We start from the raw sequence: 15,681 nt of genomic DNA, 5'->3' as shown, positions 1-15,681 counted from the left end.
GTTTGTTTTCTGTTTAATATGTATATACACACATATATTTATATATATATACATACACACATGTAATCTGTTATGCCTGTGATTATACAGGTCTGAGTGAAGGGAAATAAAATAATTCAAATAATTCAGATATTGTACTTGAGACAAATAAAAATGATAAATAAGTAGATTCAAATATTAAAGTCCCCAGGCAGAGAGCTAGCTAGAAGTATAAAAAAATCCTGAGAACCAAGAGACAGACCTCTCGAAAACATAATCTAGACCAGAATTTGTGTTTGAAAATCAAGGAAAACCTTCAAGGTTCAATTTCTGTCAAATTGACTTTCTTGTTGGTTTCCATGAAAGTTTTAAAGGATTTTCCAGTATATCTTATATGTCCTTGTGACAGGAAAAATAAAAAATTGTAAATATGTATGGTGATAAATGTTAACTAGGTTTATTGTGGTGATCATTTCCCGATATATGCAAATATTGAATCATTATGTTGTACACCTGAAACTAATATGTTATAAATCAGTAAAAAGTAGGGCTTAAATGTTATACTCAGAATGACTGGCAAAACAAAAAGAAAAAAAAGCGAAGTAAACTATGCGATTGATTGAAAACTGGAAAAGTATACTCCAAAATGTTAGTTGTGGTCTTCTTTCTTGGGTAGTGGAACTGTCGATTGCTTTTAGTTCTGTCTTTCTTCAAATTTCCCAAAATATGTTCAATAAACTTACATTTTTTAAAAATCAAATAGAAGAAGATCCACCCACCAGGAGCCAAAAAGGAACATAGAAATAAATATGCCTAGGTCAGAAATTACTCTGTGGGCCAGACTAAGTAATTAACCACCAGTGTTAACACTTTACATAGAAATACTTCAAATTCAAACCAAACTGACCTGGGTGGCTGTCTTGAATACTACTATTTGGACTTATACGTCAATTATATACAAGGACTTCTTTGGCATCATATTTCTTTTGTTATTTTTCATTCCAATGAGAAAGTATAAAAGTTTATTTAATTTAAATTGTTGAAAAAATATGGGATGATAAAGCTCTAATTAATAAATTAATATTTATTTTAATAGATAGATAGATGTCCCTGTGACTTTTAATAACTTGAGAGATGAATCCTGTTTAAATATGATCATGGTTGCTGAATTACATAATGTATATATGCATTTCGAAAATGTTTCACCAGTGTTTGTTGATTTTGGAACAGACAGTTGAAGGCTATAAAGTTCCAAAAAGGATATAAGTTCTGTTGAGCTGGTTTCTAATATGAAGTATGAATATATAAGTATGTCAGATTTTCACAGCTTTTCGTACTGATATTAAATAACAGGTGTAGTGTCTAAGTAATATATTCAGATGATGCTTATGAGCTCAAATTTATTTGAAGCATCATACTTCTCACAGCAAATAACAATCCTGTCTAGTTGCACAGTACACACTCAAAAATGCTCCAGGTTGAAATACCTTCTGTTAAATGTATCTGTAGGTGTTGAACCTTTTTACTTCCCTGTAGTGTTACGTTCTCAGCTGTCAGCTGATGTCATTTTTGTGGGATTGAATTTTTTTAAATCATATGTCATTTTAACTGACAGTTATTAAAAATCTTTTAAAAACCTTGTTTGATTCATTTCCAATTCATAAAGATTTATCTTCAGTGTTCATCTTCAGGTCTAACATCTGCATATAATACTAAGATAATGGCCTTCAGGATGGTCCCTTTCTGTTTGCAAATTAGATCGCCACTATAAATATGTAGGGATTATTCTGCATAAGATTTACTGTGGTTATTGTTTCATGAAAACATAAAAAATTTTTAAATGAATAATGAATGTAAGAACTGTATTAGCTAATTCTAAAAAATTGCAAACATTCTCCAGTTAAAATGACTGCCCTAACTATAAGTATTAGATTGCTTATGTTCAATTTTTTTCAATTTTTTTCCTCCAGAATCTAAACTTGCTCAGTACCTTCCCCGTAGCTAAATTCTAACTAAAGACTACTCTTCAAAAAGTATAGAATAATCTTTGAAATTATGAAAGCTAATAGTTTCAAATGGTAAATATAGTTATCTTTTTCCATTCCTGTAAAAGTTCCCTATATATCCTTCTCAACGGCAATGTCAACTGCAGTGTTTCCCTGCCTCAGTGGAGAGAATTATACATCTCTGCTCCATTATTATCAGTTGTTTTTTGTTGCCATCTTTTTATTCATCCTCATCTATTTTTATGAAGTTCCCAAACTGAATCTACCATATTTTAATTAAAGTTTTACTTCAGACATTGCTATTATTCACCAACATATCTGGATTTTCTCATTATTTGGAAATACGAATTCTTATACTCCTCTGTCCTTTTGAAGATAAGTATGACCAAGTAACTTTCTTTAATTTAAACATAATTTTCAGAAATATATATTTAAGAAGAAGCATTCAGTTCCTCACACTCCTTTTCCTCAAAGGGGGTATTATCATAATATTTGTTGATTTTGAGGTTGTACAAAAATAAAACTAAATCCTTAGGACAGCTACATTGGAGAGACACCTGAACCTGGAATGGGTTTTACGTGAGTGAGAAATAAGTTTTGTTTTGAAAAGCCACTGAGCAATACCCATTCATGACAGAAACTCTTAGTAAATTAGGAACAGAGGGGGCACTTCCTCAACTTGAAAAAGAATATCTACACAAAACCTACAGCTAATATCATACTTAATGGTGAGAAACTCGAAGCTTCCCACTAAGATCAGGCAGAGGCAAGAATATCCCTTCCCACCACTCCTTTTCAAGATTGTACTGGAAGTTCTAGCTAATGAAATAAGACAAAAAAAGGAAATAAAAGGCATACAGATAGAGAAGGAGGAAATAAAACTGTCTTTGTTCAAAGATAATATAATCATTTATGCAGAAAATCCAAAATAATTGACCAAAAACACTGGAATTAATATGTGATGATAGCAAGGTTGAAGGATACAAAATTAATATTCAAAAGCCAATTCCTTTCCTACATATCAATGATAAACAGTGGAATTTGAAATTAAAAACACAATACCACTTACATTAGCACTCAAAATATGAAATAGGTATAAATCTAACAAAATATATACAACATCTATATGAGGAAAACTACAAAACTCAAATGGAATCAAAGAAGAACTAATAACTGGAATGATATTCCACATTCACAGATAAGAAGACACTACTGACAAAATATTAGTTCTTCCCAACTTGATCTATAGATTCAATCTAGTCCTGATCAAAATCTCAAAAGTTATTTTATGGATACTGACCAACTGATTCTAAAGTTTATGTGGAGAGGCAAAAGATACACAATAGCCAAAAACAATATTGAAGGAAAAGAACAAAGTTGGAAAAGTGACACTACCCAAATTCTAGACTTATTATAAAGCTGCAGTAATCAAGACAATGTGGTATTGGTGACATAATAGACAAATAGATCAATGAAATGGAATAGAGAGCCCAGAAATAGGCCTACATACATATAGTCAACTGACAGTTGTTTGGCAAAGAGCAAAGGCAATACAATGGCGCAAATATAGCCTTTTTAACAAATAGTGCTGGGAAAATTGGATATTCACAGGAAATAAAATGAAACTAGACACAGACCTTACACCCTTTGCAAAAATTGACTCAAAATGGATCACAGTCCTAAATGTAAAACATAAAACTAAAACTCCTAGAAGATAATACAGGAAAAAAACCTATATGACCTTGCATACGGCAATGGCTTTTTTACCTACAAGAACAAAGGCACAATTCATGAAAGAAATAATTGATAAACTGGATTTCATTAAAATTTTAAACTTCTGATCTGTGAAAGACAATGTCACGAGAATAAGACAAGCCACAAAAGAAAATATTTGCAAAGACACCTCTGATAGAGAAATTCTATCCAAAATATACAAAGAACTCTGAAAACTCAACGATAAGAAAATAAGCAATCCTATTAAAAACTGGGCCAAAGACCTTAACAGACACCCCACGAGAGAAGATATACAAAGAGTTAATAAGCATATAAAAAGATGCTCTACATTATATATTATCAGGGAAATGCAAATTAAGAAAAAATGAGATACCACCAAAATGGTTGAAATTCAGAACACTGACAACACCAAACACTGATAAGGATGTGGAGCAAAGGAGTTCTCAATCATTGCTGGTAGAAATGCAAAATGGTACAGCATTTTGGAAAACACTTTGGCAGTTTCTTATAAAACTAAACACACCTTACCATGTGATCCATCAATCACACTCTTTTGGTATTTACCCAAAGGATTGAAAATATGTCCACACAAAAATGTGTGCACAGATCTTCACAAGCAACTTTACTCATAATTGCCAAAACTTAGAAATAATAAAGATGTTCTTCAGTAGGTGAATGGATAAACAACCTGTGGTACATCCAGACAATGGAATATTATTCAGCACTAAAAAAATTTTTTAAATTAAAACTAAAAAAAAGCTATCAAGCCATAAAAAGACATGGAGGAAACTTAAATGCATATTACTAAATGAAAGAAGCCAATTTATAAAGGCTACATAGTAAATTATTCCAACAACATCACATTATGCAAAAGGCAAAATTATGAAGACAATATAAAGATCACAGGTTGCCAGGGGTTTGGAAGAAATGGGAAGGGATGAATAAGCAGAGCACAGAGAATTTCAGAGCTTGAAAAATATGTTACCATAATGATGAATATATGTGATTATTCATGTGTCCAAACATATATAACACCAAGAGTGAACCATAATGTAATCTATAAACTTTGGGTGATTATGATATGTCAACGTAGGCTCATAACACCTACGTATAACACCAAGAGTGAACCATAATGTAATCTATGACCTTTGAGTGATTATAATGTGTCAATGTAGGTTCGTGAATTGTAACAAAGGTACCACTCTGGTGGGGGATGCTGATAATGGAGGAGGCTATGCATGTGTGGCAGTGGGGGATAGATGGGAAATCTCTGCATCTTTTCCTCAATTTTGCTGTGAACCTAAAAGTGCTGTAAAAAAAAAAAAAAAGTCCTTAAAAAAAAGAATGAACAAACAAAGAAAGCCACTGAGCCAATTGTGATTCTAAGTGATACATTCTCATAGCAAGAACTTCTCTACTCAGGCCATTCAGTTCCATGCCTTCAGTATATATCTGCGGTGTTTATTGCTAAATGTTCTTTAAGTTAAACCAATCCATTTATTTCCAGTTCTGCTATCCTTTCTTTTGTAAAGATTTTCCCAATTATGCCAGAATTTATCTCTTCTTTCTATATGCTCTTATTTTATCTGTAATGTATGTCATTGGTTTCCAAAATGGTGACTAAAACTCGGTTGCAAAAGTAACTTATTAGATACAGAAAAGAACTATTAGAGGTTTAACTTACATGTATGTTTCTTATTAAAGATAAAAGAAATAAGATTCTACATTTGCTTGTGCATACAAGGATTCCACATGTCAGATGCTCAGTTGCTGTGCATCTCATGTGGTACATGGAAGGTCACAAGAAAGGAATGGGAGCTCCACCATATGGAGGGGTTGAATGCAGGTTCCTCCAACTCTTATTTTCTTTCAGTGCTTTGAAACATATTACAGTTAATATGTAATGTAAGTACATAATGTTGAAGATCACACCAATAAGAAATACAAAAACAGCCGCTAGAACATATACTTGTTGTACTTTAATCATATTTAAAGATTAAAAAATGAGATCTGATAAGAAGACTGACAGAAGATTATCAAGCCTACTTGAAATATGGCCTCCAAATTCAAAATAATCAGGAGGATTATATGCAATTAAGATCTACTTCATAAAGTACATTAACAACCTAAATATACATTTTTTACCATTAATTTATTGTATTTTTATATCTTTTCAATTTCTAATTTCTATGTATTTTATGAAACCCATATGTGTTAATACAATTGTACACATATAGACCTTATAAATATATATATACATATGCATGCTAAATAGTTTTATAAGGATACACAAAAAATTGGAAAATAGTAAGTGATAAAACAAACTTTTACTTTTAAAATATATTTCTCCATTATTTTAACATCTATTGGTATAATACGAAAATTATTTTTCTTATTTTTCTTCTGTATACCCTACCAAATCTAGGATTCTGTTCTTCATAGAGTAGATGGTCAAAATATATTATATATGATTATGGTCATTAGAAGGAAAAATGTGAATGTGCTTCTGTGATAACTGACATTTAATGGTTTGCATTTCTGATAACAGCACTGTCATAATTTATCAACAATCAACTTTTGCATTACCTTAACCAGGCTGAAAGAATAAAGAAAAAAATATATTTATGCACAATGAGGGTCACATGTTTATTTAGAAAAACAAATAATCCACTCCTTTCATGATGCTGATTCATAATAGAATTCCTGATCTATACCCTTTGGAAAGGATTTACGTTTTCTAAGAAGAAAATCAACCTATCTGTAAGATTTTCTTCCATTATGAACTTATTTTATATTTATTTATTTATTTCCTTTATTAAAATTTTATTTATTTATTTATTTATTTTTGCCTGCATTGGGTCTTCACTACTGTGCATGGGCTTTCTCTAGTTGTGGCGAGCGGGGGCTACTCTTCCTTGTGGTGCACAGGCTTCTCACTGTGGTGGCTTCTCTTGCTGCAGTGCATGGGGTCTAGGCACGTGGGCTTCAGTAGTTGTGGCATGTGGGCTCAGTAGTGTGGCTCGCAGGCTCTAGAGCATAGGCTCAGTAGTTGTGGAGCATGGGCTTAATTTGCTCCGTGGCCTGTGGGATCTTCCTGGACCAGGGCTCGAACCCGCGTCCCCTGCACTGGCAGGCGGATTCTTAACCACTGTGCCACCAGGGAAGTCTCCATTATGAATTTAAAAACCCCAATAATCTAAAACTTTAAAATGCCTGTTTTACTGAGAATTTATTTCCTCTCTATTTCTAAAAATAAAGTTAGAACATACAATATTGCAACACCTGTAGTTCCAGGAAAATATTGGATTTTATTGGCTGAGGGTGGAGGGGCTTTCTCTTTTGTCTGTTCCCTTAGAAATTTCCAGTTTCCTGGCTTCTTCAGCGCCAAGTGTGCAATACATGAATCAATAAGAAAACCAGGTAATTCACCACCAACTAGTTCCTTGGGTCTACATCCGAGGGTCCTCATCCAGCCTTCTCTCCAGCTTTCACAGTGTTCTTATGTTTATTTTATATATAATTTAAAGGGTTTTTAGTTATACTTAGTGGGAGGAATGGGAATAGTATATCTATTCTGTCTTCTGAGAGTAGAAGCACGGTAAATATATTTCTTATTACTAAAGATGCATTTTAAACAAAGGATCCAGAAAAGTTAAAACAAATGTTGAGTGAAAGTATAATATAGATTGCAAAATAAATAACAGATAACAGAGCATCTACACTCATGAAATAAAATCCTCAGAAAAGGCAAGAGATTAGAAATACATGGTAGGTGATTTAGTCCATGACAGATAGGTGAATGAAAAAGATGACTTAAGAAACCTAAATAAGGTAATTAATAAGGAAACTATTATATATATAATATATATACACAGAGACATATGTTGCTTTACTGTGCTTTGCAAATACTGCATTTTTTTTTACAAATTGACGATCTGTGGCAACTCTGAGTCAAGAAAGTCTACTGGCACCATTTTTCCAACAGCATTTGCTAATTTTGGTTTTATGTCACATTTTGGTAATGCTCACAATATTTCAATTTTTTTCATTATTATTATATTTGTTACGGTAATCCGTGATCAGTGATTTTTGGTGTTACCATTTAATTGCTTTTTGTTTTGTATTTTTAAAGTAAGGTATGTACATTGTCTTATTAGACATAATGTCATTGCACACTTAATAGACTACATTATAGTGTAAACACAACTTTTATGTACACTGGGAATCAAAAAATTCATGTGACTTGCTTTTTGAGATATTTGCTTTACTGCAGTGATGTGGAAGTGAATCTCCAGGTAGGCATGTGTATATTTATACTGATATATCTGTATCTATGTATGTATCTATATAGAGAGAGGGAGAGAGAAAGAATTCAGAGACTACACTTATTTCCTGGCATCCTTAAGATGTTTTCCAAGAAATTAGTATATGCAGAAAAACTCGATAAAATCTCAAAGTTAACTGAGAAAGACCATAAATAAAATGGAAGGGGGAACAGGTGAAGGGGAAAAGGTCATTAATGAGCTAAATTACTTATGTTTATTCATGGAATTCCTAGAAAATGCTTTCATATGATAAATTAAGCAATAGCTATATAAACAGCGCTGGTACTCAGGAGGCAAATATATTGGCATAACTTCAGGACTAGTGAGCATTCACTCAGATGGGGATATGCTTTTGCTGTGCTGGTTGTTGAGAATATTGAATATTACCTCTGAGTATAAGTGCATTTTTTAGAGTTATAAAAAACAGAATAGAATAGCTAAATAGAAACAAGGCCTGAAGTGGTTATCTCTAAGGAATATTATTTATAATTTTGCATACTTTACTGTTGGTACTTTTCCATAGTGCTTCAATTTTTATAACCTTGAGGCTAGATTGCTATAATAACTCCTAATAAAAGCATTGCTCCCATAACCAAACTTGAGCAGTTCCTTCCCCTCTATACTCACCACACAGACTTCTTTAAACTTTTCCTTTAACATGTTTACTTTTCTGAGAATTATTTAAATATCAGTTCTCTTAAATTATATTCTTCTCTTCAAAATTTACTATTAACTATTTATATTTAATACAATTTTACTATTGTAAAATAGTATTTACATTATGGAAGCTAGTATTTTAAAATACTAGCTTCCATAATTCTGTTTTTACATAAACTCTAGGGATTTTGAAAAACAATTTACTTTTTTTGTAAATATTTCTAAACGCTAATAAATAAAACTATTGTACTTTATATTCAAAACTGAGCTGGAAGAAGCACTAAAGTGCTCAGATAGAATAAGACCTGGATTTGGCCCTGGATCTTTCACATTAAGTCACCTTATTATCATTTCAACTCTGTATCCCTGCTTCTTCTGGGGAATAATAATAATAATAATAATAATAATGGCTACTGCGTGGTGTTATTATAAATATTAAATATTTGTATCCTTTGAAATCACTTGTAAAACATAGAGTATTGGGTGTCTTCTTCTGACAAGATGCATATTACTTGCTAGGGACACACAGGTTAACAGGCAGCACATCCTTCCTTGGAGCCATGTATTCATATACAAAACCAGACACTTTAGAAAGCCCTCCTATGCTTTGCATCTATGTTTTTTTAACTTTGCCAGTTTTGTCGGTAGCCAGTATATTTAATTTCAGCTAGCTGTGCTCCTGACAGGAGTCACATCACATTACAGTCTTGCAGACTTTGTTGGTACCTTCATCTTATGTTCTAGTAAAAAATATGCCTGTTTCCTTCATCATGCAATCCATAATTATCTGAATATCAGCAGCCTGCTGTTGATGTTAGCAAAGGAAATGAGGAAAGAATAATATTCTTCTCTTCTCACATGCCTGGAAGACTCTTAAGAGACATCTGATGTGATGGCCAGTAACAATCTTACACTGATGCTCCTTTACACATCTACGGTTTAAGCCTTAATATTTTTTTATCCTCCCTGCAAGAATGAGCTTCTTGATGCATCTATTAAAACTGCATGGTCCTTTATTCTGCTCAACAGAGATGATGTAAATCATGGCACAATTTTCAGGCCAACTGCTTTTTGTGCGGTGAGATAACAGTGCTCTTTAATTAGGAGCGCTTATATATGTGGCATCAATATCAAGATGGATTTCTAGTCACTGGGACTTAACGAAATCATCACCTAGGAAATCATGGCTGGGAAACTGGTCTCAGTAACATAAGACTTACTTGAATTATACCAAGGTTACCAAGTTGGGGAAAAACAACAGGTTGTTTTTCTGAATCATGAATCATAAAAAAGAATCAGATAAAAAGTGTTTGCTATTGAAAACTACTACATCATCCTTCTGTATTTATAATACGCAGGTTTAAGTGGATCCTCATATTTCTCCCACATAGCCAGATCATCCTTGCTTTTGACTTCTTCTAGTAGATTCTAAAATGGTCTACACCTTTCATTTAACTATCCTTTATTGCCATTCCTTCATGTCAGCCTTACGACTTTAACACCTTATTTCACATTAATATATTTAAATATTGGACTTCTGATTTATCGATTTTATGTAAATATTGTCAGATGTACACTTTCACAATCTCCCTAGATGTGATCTTGTTCCTTGTGTTTTTATCAACTCATCATATATCTTTTCTTTTTCATCTTCTGTAGTGTTTTGAGCTTTATAAGAAATGGTAGACAATTAATTAGGTATTAAAATATGCAATACTGTATTTTCCCTAGCATTTATGAAAATTTTAAATTTATACATGAAAGGTCCTGGAAGGACAAACTATCGAATGCTTAAACATTATGCAAGATTTAAAAATTAGTCCTTTTAATATTTCTGAAGTATTGTTACTCAAACAAATTGATTTATTTGCAATACATACCCTCAGGACATGAGAAAAGATGTTTATATTACAGGCATACCTATAATAATAAACCTCATGTATATATTGCATCAGCAGATAATGAGTCTCTACCAGTATGACTTCTGTATTCTCTGACCAAAGTCCTAAATTAAGAACATTGTACCAAGAGGCATCTCATATAGCCAATAAGCTTGTTTTTCTTTTTGTTCCCGCAAATAATTTTTCTTTTGGAACCACTGTTCTCTTGCAAACTGACTAATATAATAAATTACATGAAAGTAGATAATCAATTTATATTCTTTGAATTCTTAAAAGAAATGATATTTTTAAACTCTGAATTACTTTTGTAACTGCTGTAAAGTTATTTCCTTTTAATCCTATAGCCTGAGGCTAAAAGTTTCACATCGCTCTTTTTAAATAGCAAAAGATGACACTCTTTCTCTGATCCCTAAGTAACTGATGGGTATGTCATGTTAATGCCATGTAGATGATCATGTGAATAAATCATAAAAAATACTACGCTCAGAGGAAAATCTGATAGCATCACAGCCAACTTCATCATTTATAATTTTTTCTCATTTCCAGATATTTTAATGTATTCTTCCTAGTCTGTTTCTTGTGATGTTTCACTAGTTTCATTTATTTAATAACTCCAAATTTGGATGTAATTTTTTTCAGTGTTTAATTTTTCTTTATATTTAAAAATAAGTCATGTTTGAGGGCTTCCCTGGTGGCGCAGTGGTTGAGAATCTGCCTGCCAATGCAGGGGACACGGGTTCGAGCCCTGGTCTGGGAGGATCCCACATGCCGCGGAGCAACTGGGCCCATGAGCCACAACTACTGAGCCTGCGCGTCTGGAGCCTGTGCTCCACAACAAGAGAGGCCGCGATAGTGAGAGGCCCGCGCACCGCGATGAAGAGTGGCCCCCGCTTGCCGCAACTGGAGAAAGCCCTTGCACAGAAACGAAGACCCAACACAGCCAAAACTAAATAAATAAATAAATAAAATTTAAAGAAAAATAAATAAATAAGTCATGTTTGAAAGTAAGATGGGTTTGGCTATGCATTTTGGAACTGGGCTTAGAATGTACATCAATATGATTGGTTTTTTAAAATCCTTAGAGGATTTTTATTAATTCCGCAATGTGCTAGACATATTAACATGACCACATAATAACTGTTTTCTCTTATTCACCCAGGATTATCTTAATTATATAGAGACATGAGAATCAGGATTTTGTATACAAAAATGTGCTATAACTACTGATTAAATTATTTTCAGTCAGATCAAATTTGTTCATATTCATAGAGCCAGGGCTTTGAGGCTATCTCTATTTGTGATCTATTTCACACGAAAGTCCATGTGAGTGCAATAATGAGGGAACACTTCATATGCCTTTCAACCTTTGAAAAGACTTGTGTGAAGAGACACAAAGGAAATCTCTTATACAAGGAAGTAAAGAATGATCTAATTCAAACTTCTTTTATGTGCACTAATGCTTTGAATGTTTGAAAACTATTATTCCATATGATTGTTAAAATAAAAGAGCTATTTCATTATTAAACATTAAAAAAACATGTGATATTTCCATTCTACTGCAATCTTAAATAAACATGACTGTTATAGTTCCTATACAGACTTGTTTCATTGTTTAAAAAAAAAGTAAAACTCCCTAAATCACCAAGTCTCCCAGCAACACACATAAAAAAAATATTTGTGCTGCAATTTAAATGGACTAGTAAAAAGAACATTCAACCATTTGGAACTGAAATATTCATGAGCTACTCAGAGAACAATGAAACTAAATATCTTCAGATGTCCTGGAGGAACAAGAGTCAAGGAAATACAAGAATAACGAGAGACTATTCTATTTTAAACTTTCTTCTTTTTTTCCTTTTTCTCCTCATTAGATGATTTTATACAATTTAATCTTGCTACATTATGAATAGGATGTGACAAGCTCACCATTCTATGCTAAAAATTCTCTTAAAGCTTTTGACGTTTAATTCCACACTTCTAGGGATATTGGAACTTTAGTTGGCTCAAAGTGTTTAAGTGGGTAATTAGAATTAGGGACAAAATTTTCCCTCTCTAGGTAAACACTAAAGCGTATCTTACGGCATATCTTTGATTTAAAAAAAAAAATCAACATCTACCTTAATTTTTATTAATCTTAATAGGATAAAGACTCAGATTTTTGGAAATTATAACTTCCATAATCTCTACAAATATTCTTCTGCAAATACCAATTACTCTTTGAGCTATTTCAACATAGTTCTATTTCCCCATTTAAAATTTTAGGGGCTTCCCTGGTGGCGCAGTGGTTAAGAATCCGCTTGCCAATGCAGGGGACACGGGTTTGAGCCCTGGTCTGGGAAGATCCTACATGCCGCGGAGCAACTAAGTGCGTGCACCACAACTACTGAGCCTGCGCTCTAGAGCCCATGAGCCACAACTACGGAGCCCGCATGCCACAACTACTGAAGCCTGCGTGCCTAGAGCCCGTGCTCTGCAACAAGAGAAGCCACCGCAATGGAAAGCCCGCGCACCACAACGAAGGGTAGCCCCTGCTCGCCACGACTAGAGAAAGCCCACGCGCAGCAGTGAAGACCCAACGCAGCCAAAAAAAATAAAATAAAGATATCTTTAAAACAAAAAAAATTTAAATCATCTACATAGTTTTAAAGATTATCTATTATAAGTAAACACATAAAAATGAAACTTTGAAAAGAGAATTGATTATTTGGGAGTTTTAATCAGATTGTAATTCTTAGTCAAACAGGATGATTTTTAAGTGAAAAATTGGTCTATTTGAAACCAAGATGACTGTGTGTTTTTTCATATGCTCAGTGACATTTAGAGAAAGCATATGCATGTAAAACTTTTTGATTATTTTATTATTAAAGCTGAATCCATGAGTCAATTCCCCCTACGCACCCTGTTTCAAATACACCTTTGTTCCTGTAATGCTTTCCTAGTCAATTTTACTACCGGTGGTCTTATTAATGCTAAATCCTCACCGCCACTTACCTTGATAAACCACCATCATCTTCCAGGCTACATGCAACAGTCACAATCATTATTCGCATGGGGTTCAACAGCCTCCAAACGGATCTCTTCATCGCCACTTTAATCCCCAACAAGCTAATCCTTACACACAGGACGCAAAGTGTTCACTTCAAAAAATATATATGTATGTTAGTGTTCACTTAAAAAAATATATGCATATTGTCTCAAAACTCACCTAATTAAAAGAGTTCACAATAGGATAAGAGACTGTTCTCCATGATGTGTCTGCAGGTCTTCTACTACCTTTTGTTCCTGATTATCTTTTCAAGGATGTGTGTAGAGCAAACAGCCTGGGAAGACAGCGGTAGGGTCTTCCTCTAAAGGACGGGGGAGATTTATTTTCTCCACAGAATGGAAAAGATAATGTCTGCTACAAAGGTGAGTCTGGCTTTGTTCGCAGCCTCCTTTTGAAAGGTGGGGTTTCCTAGACTTGGGGGTCCTTAGCTGTGACACAAACCCACTGTGTGGGCAACATCCACCTGGGCCTGCTTTCTCATGGCCCCGTGGGACTTGGGAGGCACGAAAATATGAAGCAAACGCTGCCTGCTGTGCTAGAAGTCAGTTTTCTGTCTCAGATCCAGGAGCTTCAGATGTTCTGCCAGCTTCCACGCAACTGCCGCGGGCTCACATGTTAGCTCAAGGGAAGGAGGTGATCTCAGCCCCGTCACAATTCTTGACCATTGCACTTAGAATAAAATTCCAGTTCTTGAATTTGACCCTTAGACTGTGAATTCTCAAATCTTCATTTGTTTCTTCCTCTGACTCACCACCAGCCCCATCAACCTTATTTTAGCTTCTTGAACCTACTAAATGTTTTTTAATATCAGTGAAGTTCATCACCGTGTGCCTTCTGTCTCATAATCTCTTCATTCTAAACTTCACCTGACTATTCCTGTTTTATTCACCTACCATTTCTTGACTCTCCAATATACATGATTAATCTGCCATATTATCTTTCCAAGTATTTTGTTCTTTTCCTTTATAGTGCCTTTTCCTTTTTTAAAAAACTATGTATTTAATATACCAGGGTTCTGCTAATCAGAAAATCCCCTACAGGTTCATGCTTGGAACATTTCTGTCTGAGGATATTATTGTCCAGCAACTTCACATACAGTTTCTAAGTTGCTACCCTCTGTTCATAGAGATTTACACATTTCCATGTAGGTTGTTCATAGGTGATAGGTTACATCATTGATGAGGAGGTGGGGGGAGAATTGGAAACGCACTGGAGGACAGTTTGTCCTACTGGTCTTTTTCACTACACCTCTTATTTCTCTGTGGGAGATGGTTTTACCTTTAGCATCTACCTACTCTCCCTTTTACTTTTGAGTTGTTTTGGTTTTTTGCATCTCTTCTTCCTTCTCATCCTCTAGGCCTTGATTTACCTAGTCTTTCCAACCAAAAACAAACAAACAAAAGCCAGTTTCTTGGTCTGAAACTTTGCAGTTAGTTCTGACCTTGTTTTCCACCCTCCAGTGTAGATGCGTGGAAGGAAAATATCATCGTATTACAAGTGTGAGAGGTAAGGGAACATGAGGGATATTAGTTGATTACTACTTAGTAATATAACCCAGGCATATATATTTCTGTTTTCATTTTTTTTTTTAAATATATTTATTTATTTATTTTTGGCTGTGTTGGGTCTTTGTTTCTGTGCAAGGGCTTTCTCTAGTTGTGGCAAGTGGGGGCCACTCTTCATCGCGGTGCGCGGGCCTTTCACTGTTGTGGCCTCTCTTGTTGTGGGGCACAGTCTCCAGACGCGCAGGCTCAGCAGTTGTGGCTCACAGGCCTAGTTGCTCCGCGGCATGTGGGATCTTCCCAGACCAGGGCACGAACCCGTGTCCCCTGCATTGGCAGGCAGATTCTCAACCACTGCGCCACCAGGGAAGCCCCTGTTTTCATTTTTGCTTAAAGTCTGTTGCTCTGACTTAGCTTCCGAGGGAATGTACTATAACTGCTTTCAACTCTATGCCAGTGCTAAGCACAGTATCAAACACAAAGAAGGCACATAAAATGTATATGCTGAATGAATTACTGAAGAGTCCCCTA

The 15,681-nt window shown here is 34.3% G+C and overlaps 1 long non-coding RNA gene across 1 annotated transcript in view; it reads left to right on the top strand.

Annotated features, from left to right (window-relative positions):
• The first annotated feature begins 8,846 nt into the window (after window positions 1–8,846).
• The window catches only part of LOC309661013, a 31,690-nt gene continuing 24,855 nt past the window's right edge, over window positions 8,847–15,681 (top strand). Inside the window, exon 1 of the long non-coding RNA XR_014263791.1 lies at window positions 8,847–11,445. This is a non-coding gene — a long non-coding RNA (uncharacterized lncRNA). The remainder of the gene's footprint in view (window positions 11,446–15,681) is intronic.

Source organism: Balaenoptera physalus, assembly GCF_965194825.1.
Source record: "Balaenoptera physalus genome assembly, chromosome: 5".
Taxonomy (NCBI): Eukaryota; Metazoa; Chordata; class Mammalia; order Artiodactyla; family Balaenopteridae; genus Balaenoptera; species Balaenoptera physalus.
This window is presented reverse-complemented; position numbering and strand designations above follow the sequence as displayed.